Below are 15,000 nucleotides of genomic sequence, written 5' to 3'. Positions count from 1 at the left end.
GGTAATATGCCATTATCTTGCAGGACAGAAAAAAATCTGTCGATGACTTTTCGGAAAAGATGGGACCGGAATTCAAGGGTCTGCTTGCTAAAATTTAGATTTAGTTTTCAATGAATTGTATATGCAATTTCCGACATAATCTTTTTAAGTAATAAACATATCATTATTACTATTATTAATTTCCCCTAACAATCCCCACCTAAGTATTCACTATGTGAATGAGGTTACCATGGTAAATTATTCTATCGCTCATTGTCTCCATCTATAAATATACTTCTCAAAAGCTTTGAAATTTTTTGAAAATATAACACAAATAGAATGAAGTTGTTCCGGATTATTTACGACATAAAGGCAGGAATGTGTGGTAGAAATGTTCGAGAGACTCGAAGAGTAATTTCCCAGAGCTGGTATTACGATTGATTTACCGTTTATTTGATTAATGGAGAATTCGAACGCTCGGACGAAAACAAGATACTGAAAAAGAGGACTATATTATCCCATTTCAGTGTAGTTATCCCGGTGTATCAATTTCCCCATAGGAAAAGCTTTGCGCTCAGCATTCCTCCAAAGAGAAAAAGAATATTATCCCATTTGGAACGTGAAGGTATCGACCGTTTTTTTTTTTTTTTTTTTTATTTATTTATTTTTTTTTTTTTTTTTTTTTCTTTATTTATTTATTTATTTTTTTTATTTTTTTTTTTTTTTTTTTTTTATTTTTTTTTTTTTTTTTTTTTTTTTTTTTTTTTTTTTTTTTTTTTTTTGGAGAAATCTTACACCTTCCTGGGAATAAGCTGCAGTTATTGAGCGGTTCTCAAGAAATAAAGCTTGATGCTAGTATATCAGAAGAATATAATTTATATCTTTAACGACCTATGAACTTCAGAAGTAGCAACAATATAGCTCTCTTTTGAGTTCTTAGCAAACACTCACATCAAATGTGGTTTTTTTGTATCGAAATAAACCTGAATTACTTCAGTCATATGGAATCTTATCCTTATTATTTTTTTTTTTCTAATCAGAAAGTCATTTTCTTTTATCATTTGCTGAGAGTCGACATAATATTTTTTTTTCATGAGAAAAAACGAACCATGAAAGACAAATAATGATTTACACGATATGGAATCGAAGGTTCTGGTAACATGAAATACACGAGAATATATGAAAATTCGGGTTACATCTTTTGTTACAAAAAACAAATGTCATTCACAAGTGGTATAATAAACAATATTCAATATCTTTATTGTATTTCGTGGTATATATTTGGAGCAGTACTGTTCATTTATTTCTCACAAAATAATCCAGCCTGTCACTCTCTGAATTGAGGATAAAGTACTACGTACCTATAATCGTGGACTATTCAAAGTTTTGGAACCGAAAAGGAAAGGATATAAACCCAAAGGGAAAAGGAGATATCAAAAAGTCCCAGAAACAATTAATAATATTTAATTCTATTGTGGCAATAAAAAGCTGAATTGTTTATTACCTCTACTCCTTCCTTTCTTTTAATTTCATTGTGTTTTATGCTCATTTATATTGTAATGTTTTGTTTTATTTCTATTTAGTCTTTGCATATTCATATATCTATTATCATCTTGCTGGCTTTGTTTATTTAATTTTTTATTCTTTTGTGTTATTTTTTACCCCCTTACATCAGGAGTGGTTTTTCTTCTTCGTTTTTTAATCGTTTCCTTTGATTCTAAATGTACAATATATTCCAAGGAAGATGAATGCGAGCTGTACCGAGATCCTTGGAATTCTGATATTCTGAAAGAGACTTGAATGTCCCAGAGCGTGCTTTTTGCTGAAGAAGTCAATCTAATTATTCGGTACATTTGAAGTTTAATCGTTAGGAACTTGAGGAAATCTTTACGCTAGAGCAGAGACGATTCTTTCTCAGCAAATTTCAACGACCTTTAAGGCAATTTGTCAGTTGAACGACATTAAAGGAATTAGTAAAAATGTAAGACGAGGATGATATTTTTTGTGGTGAGGAACCTTCCACTGTAACGAGGACAAGAAAATATTTATATAGTAAATAAAACACTAAAAGGTGTTAGGCAGTGATAGAATGGTATTATGACAAAATATTAACATATTGAATTTAAAGGACTTTGTACGAATCTTTCTTGCATGTGACTGCAATTCAACCATCATCCATTTGTAGTCTTATTCATAACTTTCTGGTAATGAAAGTGAAAAATCTTTAGCGACAGATAATTCAAGAATTCATATATGGCAAGGTTAAATGTAAAAATGGAACGCTCCTCCTTTTTGGAATAATTATGAAATTAAATGGTTTTATCGTAATGTACACTCCAAATTAAAAGGTATCTGTGATCCTCGAAATTAATTTAGGGGAACATTTGACCATTTTCGTCTAAAGTATGCATTTGAACATAACTTTTTGTTATGTTTGGTGTTCGCATCTTTTATCATTATTATCAAATATGCACTAAGAGCTTTTAAATTTTTAAACAAATATATCCAGAGTAGGTGAGAATATTGTCATTGTACTTGATAGAGACTTGAGTTTTTCTGGTTTCTTATGTAGATAAGGATTAAATGAGACCCCTGGCGGTAATGGAGTCTCTAATTTATGTTAAATCTCGTATGTAGCATAGCACCCATATAACTCAAGAGTTTCCAGTATTTATATCGTTTATTATTATTAGGCTACCACATGTATCCCCCATTATAAACAACAATGACAAAATATTTTCAGCTAAAGAACAGTCCCTGTGTACTGTAATAAGGGAAAAGGTTTTCTTGGGTGTCCTTTTTTTTTTTTTTTTTTTTTTTTTTTTTTTTTTTGATCCAGAACAGCACAAATAAGCGAGCATCACTTTGCCAGAGATTACCTCTACTACAGGTAAGATAATCCTGTAATTAAATTTTTAAGCTTACATACACATAAAATTATCCTGTTTTCGCTTAGAAGATGAACTGACTTTCAAATTTTATTTTCTAAACCGTAGTATGTATTGCAGTTTTTGAGCTTTTTATGTAAGTATACGCAGGATGTAGGATAAAATTTGATATTCCGTATAGTGTAACCATTCGTTGGTATTTAGTATGGAATATTCACTTTGATCAAAACGTTTAATAATCGGTATAACGAGATTGGCAAATAATCTATATTAAAGCGTGGTTAAAGCCAATTACTAAGGACTTTTTTGAAAGTGGGCTTCGTCATTGATTAATTATTACAATTGAAGCTAAAATTAGTAGCATATTGCTCCTAATTACAATAAGCACTTTGGGTAATAAAATCTGCATGAATAACCCAGGTGATGTGAATATTACTTAAGACCGTAAACACATGTACCTCACTGTTTTGATATCCAATTTCGTATAGTGAAATATATAATTATTTTGAAAATAGTTACTAACTTTTATCATTTCATGCCAGTGGTCATTTTTTTATTGCAATTCATCTATTTTTTTTTCTTTTTTTTTTTTTTTTTTTACAAGACGTATATGACTTGAAGGACTGCATTGCCTCCAAGTAGTGGAGATTATGTTCAAAAAGTTTTTTTTAATAAGGCAGTCAGAAAAATTTTAATCTGGGATTTAGTCTGACATGACCATTGATGCAGTCGATGAAGAGTTCTGGCGGATTCACAGATGATAGAGGAATGACGGAATCAATACCAACCAAATGGGACTAGGAATGGTTATTAATCTGAGGGTGACCGAGAAAACTGAAAAATATTACGATGTTGATTACAGCACGGGAGAGCAGCATGTAGATACCAGAAAGGGCTGCATTTTGAGGGACAACCAATATCTTCAGCACTTTATAGAGTGGTTCTCATCCCAACCACCATTTCCAGATTTTGATAGTATTATGTCGATCACATAGAAGTAACAGGATGTTTAGAAACAAATTCTACCTCATAATGCACATAATGTTGGAATTTGCTCAATGTTAATATTATTGGCATACTGTTAGCAGCAACTTTGAAAAAGTCAAGTTTAAATGAAAGAAAAGGGTCAGACCCTTGCGAGCTGCCATGACAGGAGTAAAAATAGAAGATGCTGCATGTCCAGTTGAGCATGAGATGTTATTTAGAAGAATTTCATTTATCAGGAACTCACACGAACTATTCAAAATTAACTTTGAGTATGAACTAGCTCGGTATACAATGATGTGTGAAGTACATCCACTGTTTAGTGACACAGGAATTGTGGAAAATACTATTTACGTTATTGATGGAGAGATATTATCAGCAAATCTAAACAGGTACATTAAGTATGTAAAGAAGCACTACGAAAGAAATGCCATCGTTATATTTGATGGATATCCAGAGAGCCTGGCAGAAAAAAGTACAAAATGTGATGAGCATGCTCCTTGACTGATTAATTCTACCAGAGACAACAAGCCATTGCAAATGCCATTGTTGTATTTGATGGATATCCAGAAAACGTGACAGAAAAAAAGTGCAAAATGTGCTGAGCATGCTCATCGAATGATTAATTCTACCAGCAACAACAAACCATAGTAAATTATTCTTAAATGAGAGAAATAAAAGCCGGTTTATCATATTGCTCATCAATAGATTGATCATTGAGGGTTTTACTGTAAAATAGGCAACTTAAGATACAGACACACTGATTGTTGCTACTGCTATTGAAGAATCTATCAAAGCTGAATCAGTAATAATAGAAGGGGACGATGCAGACCTCTTAATTATTAGTCTTGGGTGGACCAAACACAAAAAATTTACATCTTACAGCCGGGCATATGCAATACAGAAAGCAAACTGTATATGCCATCCTCCATGAAATTTGGATCAGTCATCAAGGTTAGCATTCTTTTCTTATTACAAGCCTGCTGGAAAATCATGAAGACCTAGAAGATATTGTTGCCATGTTTAAAGAACCATCTGCTGAACCTAAGAAGATTGCTGTAATAGGAAAGGCTTTCAATCTTCAGTTATATGGAACTAATGAATGTGAAACCCATTGTGATTCAAGATATCGGTGTTTTGGCCAGTCACTAAATAAAGTCAAATTCACTTTGGTTTCTTTACTTCCAACAGATGCAACCGGTCGATTTCATTCCTTACATACATATCACCAAATGCAGAAGTAGTTAGGAAATTACTTGCCACCTACACAATGGGGTTTGAATGCGACTACCAAAGGACTGGTACCAATCAGTACAGATAAAACCCTGGTCCTCCAGGCCTGTTAAACATTGTATCATGCAAATACTTCAAACGTTGTATGACTACAACCTGCAGCTGTAGAAATGCAGGCTTATAATGTTCTGTGATGTGAGAGTCTTGCAACGGGCTGTCGTGTTCAAATGCTGACATCATTAGAAACTTACTAATGCCAAAGAGTGAAACAGCTCATGGAATAGAATAATCAGAAAAGAATAATAGTTCACTACCTAGCTGCTATTATAATCATTCTACAAAATAACCCAACAACATTTTATGATCTTCCTATATTGAACAAGATAGCTTGTCATGCTGTACATAGCGAGAAAATTAACACTATCATGGAAGCCAATACTTCTAATTATGCAGTAAGAATTGGTATAGCAATCACTACCATTGATAACTTCACATTTTGGGTGGATGGTTGGGTGTAGGGGTGGTAATTGCGCCAGTGAGCATTCACTGTCTGTCCTAAGCCAGAATAAGAGGAAGTCCACCTTTGGGAGACGATTTTCGAGCGTTTTCACAACATTGGCACTAAAATGGTGCAATGTATCACAAAAATTACTAGAAGAGTTTTTCTATATAAAATTTTAGGTAGATTATTTTACGTATCGTCATATTTCTCTTTAAAGTGACTCCCAAGCAAAAAAGAAATTCCCCATTTTTCCCTCTTTTTTTTTTTTTTTTTTTTTTTTTTTTTTTTTTTTTTTTTTTTCTTATTCAACCCCCTATTGATTGGTCTGTATTGCGAAGGTCTGCTTCGGGAAAACAGAACAAGTTGACTCTATGTTCATCAGTCATCAAAACAAAAGCTGCAATAAAACTAGCAATATAGTCTGGATTGATTTTGTAGAAAATGTTAAACAGAGGGCTGGAGGCATTACAATCTTTAGCTATACATAATGAAGTCCTTTGATGTAAAACAAGAACTGTCTTCAATTAACTGTTAGCGTGCCGGAGACGTTACGTCACCAAATTTCGGAAAAGGCAAACGCGCAAACACACATATATACATACATGTTTTGTATGATATTATTTGATATAATCGGGCTATTGTGTTTATACTTAAAGAAGACTTTGTTTAGTGCTCACAACGCAAAATTGCATATGAAGTCCCTCAAAGTGTATAAAAGGGAAGGTGTGTAATGCCAGATTCCCTAATGACCTAAATTATGAGAACCTTGAAAAGCTGTATCTTCGGTGAATTAGAAATTATCATCAGAATTTCCGGATAAAAATCCCCAGAGACTCCACAAACTTTCGTTTCTAAAATGTTCAACGTATCAGAATTGACTTTTGCAGAGACATACCTCCGGAGGGGCATCGCCTTCTGTTGAACTCATTATACTATGATCGCCTCAGAAGCAGAGAGCGAAAGCAGAATCCATGCACGAGGGAAAACTGGAATCGCTAATCAACTCAACATGGAAAGAGATAGAAGATGAATCCAATTGATGTATGCTGTTAACCCAACACTTGTCACGAGATATGAAGACAGTGCTAAGTTTGGGTAAAAGTTCAATATCGTTAAAAATTTTGTTAAAAAAAAAAAAAAAAAAAAAAAAAAGTTAGTGGAAAATAATACCTATTAACGGAATATTTTGAACTATCTAAAGGTATAATTTATGGAGTTTATAGTAAACGGGCCCATTTTAACTATATTCTTAAAAGATCATTGTAGCTCTAAAATCTATAAAAGAAGATAGTAATCAATATATCACTAAAGCCGACGAAGGAAGTTTTATTGTCATTATCAGTAAGGAAGTGTACATAGGTAAGATAAGGATTTGTAGATATGAACCGTTGGTATGCAACTCAGTTAATCGCGAATTTCACTGTCAAATCAAAGTTTCCCTCATATAACGCATATAAAGACACCCATATGAAACAGAATTTTCTTATGAATTCTACAATCATCACAGTTGGCAGTCATATATATTTTTGTTTAAATTCTTCCCAAATTCTTGCAGACTTTAGTTAGCACAATTACCAAATCATATATAATTAATTCTATCAATGATGTAAAATAAACTCCCAAAGTGTAAGTTCAGGACGGTGAATTTATTGATGGCATCTGAATAACTTTGTACCTGTTAATGACGTTCTAGATGTTTTGAAATATGGACTAGATAGATTTTTTTTATTTTATCGGTTATTATTATATAACAATGAAATAAATTTTGTATTAGATACTAGCTTTGTATTTAATGATAAATATCTTAGACAGAAAGTCAGTACATTGGTGGAAAATTGCTTTTCATTCGTTTTTTTTTAACTTTAACATGGAATGTTATAAGAGTAGACTAGCTAACTCCATTTTAACAATGGGATATGGTTCCTGTATGCTGACAGAATCTTTAGTATTTGGAAAAATTCAGTTCGACATGGATGGTCCATAACACTTGATTCAATGTAAAGGTGAGAAGGAAAAAAATAAGACAAGTTTTCATGGATGTCAAAGTAATCAGAAATAATAGCTTGAAATTCAAAGTATATGGAAGCGCAAGGTCTTTATAATGAGTAAATGAAAAAAAAAATCGGGAATAAGATATAGTATGTTTGTAAGGGTTATTAATAAAATGGATCTTAAGTATAATTTTACTGTGCACGATATGACTGAATGTTCTCTCTTACCAAACAATTCTTTTGTATTACACTGGTGATGCTGGGAATGAATAGCATTTAAAAAAACGTAAAATGTCCTCTGCTCTCTATATTTGAATAATTTAAATTTTCATAACTTGTATTGTGAGATAAGAGATTTATTTTCATATTAGGAGGAAAAAGAACACATGTTTACTTACCGGATGAATTTCCTCTTCCAAAGGATTGAACGCAAAATTCATGTCCTGAAAATTTTGTCTTCCTTCAAATATTTATGTTTATTTCGTGGTGAGTAAATGTACTTCAAGCAGATTTTGTGTGTATATAAAACCCCTCTCAAAAGGCCTTAATCAAATGAAAATTTGATCTTTTAATAGTTCTCAAGATAATAAAACGGAAAAAATATCCCCAAAATAAGACAATTAACTGGCCAATATTCATATGGGGAATTTCCAAAAAATTATAAACGCTGAAGGTAATCTTTTATTAGAACAGGATATCGGGTCCAGGTCAAGCAGGGGTCGTCGTCAGTGCCGGTATTATTCCGTAGGCGTAGTTCAGTTCCGGGCCGAGTTCGTCTTTGGTATAGGGCTGATATTGGTGCTGGTATAGCTGGTATCACGTGAAGTTTAGACCTTCTCGCAGGTCATCTTCGGACGAGTTGGTTGAAGGACTGTAGACAAGAAAGTCCCTGCGGCGGGGGCGGTTAATCTTGTCAATCATGGTCATCCTATTCGATTACGTGGTTTTTATAGTGTGGGGTTCCGGGTTGCATCCTCCCTCCTTAGGAGTCCATCACTTTTCAAATTATAGGCGCTGTTTCTAGTTGTACACTTTTCTACATGAGTACTGGAGCTACTTTGGCATCTAATTTTTCCAGGCTCCTTTTCAGGGGTCTTGGGATCATGTCTAGTGTTCCTATGATTACAAGTTCAATTTCCAATATCTTATATCATATCCGTCTTATTTTTTATTCCAGGCCTTGATACTTATCATTTTTTATCTCTTACTTTCTCATCTAGTCTGGTGCCCCATGGTATTGCGACATTAGTGAGTGGTACATTCTTCATGGATTTGTCAATCTATTGGCACATATAATCCTATCTGTTCTGATACCATAGTCCCAGAGGATCTTTGCCTGATCATTTTCTATCACACCCTCAGGGTTGGTGTTTGTACTACTTATTACTGCAAGCTAGCGGTGTTTCTTGCACAGGCTCCATAGAGGGCTTTTGCTATTGAATCATGCCTCTTTTTGTACTGGTTATGTGCAAGTGCTGCTGCCCGGTCTTTGCTTACTATGGTCTTGTTTTTCATATTGCACGTCCTGCATATGGGTTAGATGTTGCTTACATCTAACATTTTTTTTAACATATCTGGTTCTTAGGGCCTGATCTTGCGACGCTGTTAGCATTCCTTCTGTTCCCTTCTTGAGTTTTCCTTCTGTAGCCATTGCCATGTTCCATCACTGGCCAGTTCTTTTGTCTGTCTCATGTACTGTCTATGCTTTGGTTTGGTGTGCCATTCCCCCATTGTGTTTTTCATTCTCCTGGCTCTGTATATTTCCGGGTCTTCATCAACTTTTTATCAGTCCTTCCCATGCACTTATTTAGCCACTCATCTTCATTGGTTTGCAGATATTTCCCCACTGTTCTGCTCTCGATGTTGACGCGGTAGTCCTCTCCCTCCTTCCTTTCTTATTATGTATAGTCTGTCCACATTTACTCTTGGGTGTAGTGCTTTGTGCAGCCATGTGTTTCCTAGTTTTCTGGTCTATGCTGCGGAGTTCAATTGTCGTAGACTATTACTCCTGCAGTGTTTATGGCTTTCATAATTTCTTCGGCATTGAGTTTTGACTAGAGTATCGCCTTAAGTCTGCATATATTCTTTCCTGATCATGTCCTTCATCTCTTGGTGTTTTATATTGTGGTGGATTGAATTTTCTGTATTGCCAAAATTCTTCGTGTGTGGTGTGTGAGAGAGAGAGAGAGGAGAAAGCAGTGGTTGGTGGAACGGTAGTTTTGTGATAGAAACAACTGTGAGTGTAATTGAGGTAGTTGTTTATTTTGTGTTGTTTTTGTAGTTTAGTACGATGGCGAGTGTTTCGAGTGAGTGCTTTTTTTGATTCTGGATGCAGCAGAGGTGAATGTGTTTTCGGCTGCCTGGACTATTTATATTCTTTGGATTATCTGTCTGGATTTTGAGAACTGCAGTTCCTCCTTAACCTACGGACTATTGCGTGGAAGTGGATAACAGATTGGATTGCTCTTGGATAATTGTACGATTGATGTTGACGACTCGGAACGAACCTTGATTAGATTGTGGCAAGGATATAAGATTGATCTTGATGACGACGACTATGGCTGGACCTTGTAATTGAGAGTGGAGTCGTCCTTGGAGGATAGATATTCCTTTGTTGACGATTGACGACTGGAACGAATATGGATTGATCTGGACTACGGATAGTACGATTGACGTGGAAGTACCGTTGGCCACGGTACTGTGGCTCAAGTGCCATAGTTGGAGTGCTGGAGGCACTATTGGCCTATAAGGCCACTTATATGTCATATAGTCTTGGGTTGAGAGTTCGTTTATGTTAGGTTGTGGGTTTATTTTTGTATTGGTTGTTTAGTGTTAAGTGTTATATGTTAGGAAATATAGTATTGAGGTATTTGAGTGGTTTAAATGTCCTTTTATCTAAGAGTCTGGTTACAGAAAGTTGTGTAGTAAGGAGACTATTGTCTGTAAGGGGGATCAAGGGTGTGGGGTTCCTTTAGTGCATCCCGCCACATTATTTTTTTATCCACTTCCAGGCAGCCGAAAACACTTTCACCTCTGCTGTAGCTAGAATAAAAAAAAAGCACTCGCTCGAAACACTCGCTATCGTACTAAACTACACAACAATACATAAACAACTACCTCAATTACACTCACTTGTTTCTATCACAAACTACCGTTCCATCAACCACCCGCTCTCTCTCTCTCTCTCCTCTCTCTCTCGTCTCTCTCGTCTCCTCTCTCTCTCTCTCTCACTGAAGAATTTGGCAATACAGAAAATTCAATCCTCCACAATATCCTCCCCTTCTATCATTCCTAGGTTTTTGTATCCTGTCTTCTCTATGTGTTTAATGCTGTTCCCATCTGGTAGATTTATTCCTTTAGTCCTTGCCACTTTCCCTTTTTGTATGCTGATCAAGGCACATTTTTCTGTTCCTAACCCCTCTTGATATCCTCAGATACAATTCTTACAGTCTGGATTAGGGTATCTATTTCCTTGATGCTCTTACCAAAGAGCTGGGTGGGTTACACGAACATCAGATTGTTAATTCTGTTACCTCTTTTCTTGAGCTGGTACCCAGCATCCATCTTCTACAATACTTTTTTCATGGGAATCATGGCTACTGCAAAAAGTATTGGGGATAGTGAGTAGCCTAGAAAGATCCCTCTCCTAATGTTAACCTCTGCTAATCTTATCCTAGAGCTTGTAAGTACTGTATTCTATTTGTGCATTGTATCTTTTAGGAAGATGATGATATTTTCAGTTATTCTATTAGCCTCGTGTGTTGCATCATGTCGAAGGCATTCTTGTAGTCAATTCATGCCGTGCTCAAATTGGTTTTCCTTCTCTTGCTCTTCCTCATTACCATTTTGTCTATCAGGAGCTGGTCTTTTGTGCCTCTACACTTCCTTCTGTAACCTCTCTGTTTGTGGGGGACGGTTTTTATATCCTCTGGGTACTTATATATCATTTCACACTGATACATTTAGTAACTTCTACATTATTGGTAGCCAGGTGATAGGCATGTAGTTACTTTTCTAGTATTTCCTTCATTCTTGTCTTTCTGATTATTATTATTATTATTATTATTATTTATTATTATTATTATTATTATTATTATTATTATTATTATATTATTATTATTATTGCTAGCAAACTTACCCATCTACGATGGGTGATAAAATACAGGTGCAGAAGTGAAAAATTTATATGTACTATTTGTTCAGCAATATTAAAATAAGGGCGATTACACGAATAGTCTCTCTCTCTCTTCTCTTCCTCTCTCTCTCTCTCTCTCTCTCTCTCTCTCTCTCTCTCTCCTCTCTTAATGTAATTCAAGCGACGATCACTGAACGCAAAGAAATTCTTATTCATTGTTGTTTCCCCTCTTTTAATGATATTCTTCTCTCTCTCTCTCTCTCTCTCTCTCTCTCTCTCTCTCTCTCTCTCTCTCTCTCTTTTAAAGTAAGTGAAGGGACGATCAATGAACGTAAAGAAGTTCGTATTCATTATTGTTTACCCTCTTTAATGATTCTCTCTCTCTCTCTCTCTCTCTCTCTCTCTCTCTCTCTCTCTCAATGTAAGTCGAGTAACGAAGACGTGATAGGATTATCGGATTACTTAGCTCTCAAATCACAAATTATCTCCTCTCTCTTTCTCTCTCTCATTTTTTTTTCGATAGCAAGATAAAATTATAAAATTGTGGTGCATTAATGTCGTTAAATGGCTGTGTGTGTGTGTGTGTGTCGTGTGTGTGTGTGTGTGTGTGTGTGTCTGTGTAGCCATCTCCTCTAGGGTCTTTTTCTTCCATTGAATACTGAATTATTTTTGCTTTGAATTGATGCTTACGGATTCAGTCGGATTTTCTGGGGACCCTCTCCCCTTCGGTATAATCCTCCTTGGTTAACCTCCAGAAACATCTCATGAATTCCCCCCCACCCCCAACCTTATTCTATGCTCTTCTTTCGCCTCTACTTCTTTGAGTCCATTACCTTTCTTTACTATATTTTGCTCGTGTTTTATTTATTTATTTTTTTTTCGATTTAGCTCCTAATTCTGATTGCTAAGAAAACCTCAGCGTTCAAAGGAAAACCCTTCTGGTTTGTTTTAAATTTCATTATATAATCTCAAATATTTTCTTTATATTTTTTTTTCTTTTTTGTATACTTTAAGCTCTATTATCTTGTCATATACAGACAACTATTATTGTTAGTACCTCTATTATTTCGGCTACTTCCAGAGTTACCCCAACAAGATGAGACGTCTCAAAACGAACATGAAGGTGACCCACAACTTCAAAGCAAGCCAGATAACATTCCTACAGTTAGCTGAAACATAACTGGAAGGAATGGATTCCGAGTTCCCAGAAGTAGCCCAGAAAGGTATAGAATTTAAAGATGAAGATTAATTTCAGAATTGCAATCACCTTCACGAATAAACCAATAAATGGGTGAATGTGCTTCCATACTGCCTCCACTCCCAATGTTTCACGCAAGGCGTCCTATTTCCCTTAAATATATTTTACATTCAAACTTGAGGTTATCACAGAATAAATTGTAAAATCAGGAACGTTCCATGGGAATGATCCTATGCCTTCACTGTGCCTCTTTATTTCCCTCTCTCGGAGAACAATGGTAAATCTCAAGTTACATCTCGCCACTATAAAACCTTAAAAGTCAACCGCTACTAGGTCTCTCTCTCTCTCTCTCTCTCTCTCTCTCTCTCTCTCTCTTTCTCATTATATATACATATATATATATATATAGTATATATATATATATATATATATATATATATATATATATATATATATATATATATATATATATATATATATACATATACATATATATATATATATATATATATATATATATATATATCTATATATATATATATATATATATATATATAAAAACATATATATCTATATATATATTATATATATAGTATATATATATATATATTATATATATATATATATATATATTATATATATATATCTATATATATATATATATATATACATATATACTATATTATATATACATATATATATATATATATATATATATATATATATCTATATATATATATATATACCTGCTATATATATATATATATATATATATATATATATATATATATATATATCTATTATATATATAAAGTGTGAGCTAATTCTTTCTTAGAACACGTTAGTGAGTAGTGAGTCTTGGAATTAGCGAACGTTCAAGTAAAAAAAAGTAATAATAATTTTGCATAGCTATTTTTGTGTCCTCTGCATAATCGAAAATATCCGGGCAAAACCTCTCGACATCCATTTACAGATCTGCAATTGATGATCAATGTTCCTCTTTCTTGCAATCTAAACCAAAGCCGTTGAAACGTACCCCCCCTAAAAAAAAAAATAACGGCTTTTTGCCAATCAATCCCCTGAAGCCTCTTTTTTATTTCTGTTTCAAAGGATTTAAGAACGTCGGACTCTTCACTGTTGAAGTTCCTTTGTCCTTCGTGAAAAGAAATTCTTGAAAAAAAATTTTCATATAATTTTTCACTTTCATTGATCAAACGAATTTGTCACCGCTTGGAAATCTACTGCTCTTTTTGGATGTATATATACGCTTAACTAAGATGTATTTAGGCAGCTCACTTTGCTTGATTCTCCTAGTGATTAATGACAATGACTAGGGTTAAACTTTTATTTATTTATAATAATATATATATATAAGAATTAAGGAATATATGGAATACAATCCTTTAGAAATCATACATACATTGAATGTATCGCCCTATAATATAAAGTGCAGAAGTACATTTCAATAATTATGAACTAATTTTCATATGGAATTAAGGACTAGGTTGAGGACTTCAACAGACAAATGCAGCTTGGATGACATTTACATTCGCTTGAAGCTAATGAGAGAGAGAGAGAAAAAACTATTTTCTTTGACACATAAATGATACTGGATAATACTAGCGAAGATAATGATAATGGTGACTTCATAGTAATGTGACGAAAGAATACTTTTGTATAAACATTAGGTCAAGTTATTGTAAAATAATTTTATCGTGCACGTTTTCGGGATGAGATGTCCCTTCGCTATAAACGATAATGATCACTGGCTACCTGTTTAGTTGATGTACGCGTTGCATTAGGATTTTATTTATTTGTAAAATCAAGAACTTGAAATAAGTAACTGACCTCAGAGCTTAATCGTCTGCCTAGTCAGAATCATTATAGTACTGTTCTTATAGTGTTGGAAGAAATATTAGTAAATTTAAAATATACTACAATATATATATATATATATATATATATATATATATATATATATATATATATATATATATTTAATGCTTAAGATATAAAAATACCATGAAGGCAAGAAAAAAAATGAAAAGTTTAATTTCATGTTATGAGAAATACTGCGTAATTATTCAATA

The sequence above is a fragment of the Macrobrachium nipponense genome, chromosome 36, assembly GCF_015104395.2.
Source record: "Macrobrachium nipponense isolate FS-2020 chromosome 36, ASM1510439v2, whole genome shotgun sequence".
Classification (NCBI taxonomy): domain Eukaryota; kingdom Metazoa; phylum Arthropoda; class Malacostraca; order Decapoda; family Palaemonidae; genus Macrobrachium; species Macrobrachium nipponense.
This window is presented reverse-complemented; position numbering follows the sequence as displayed.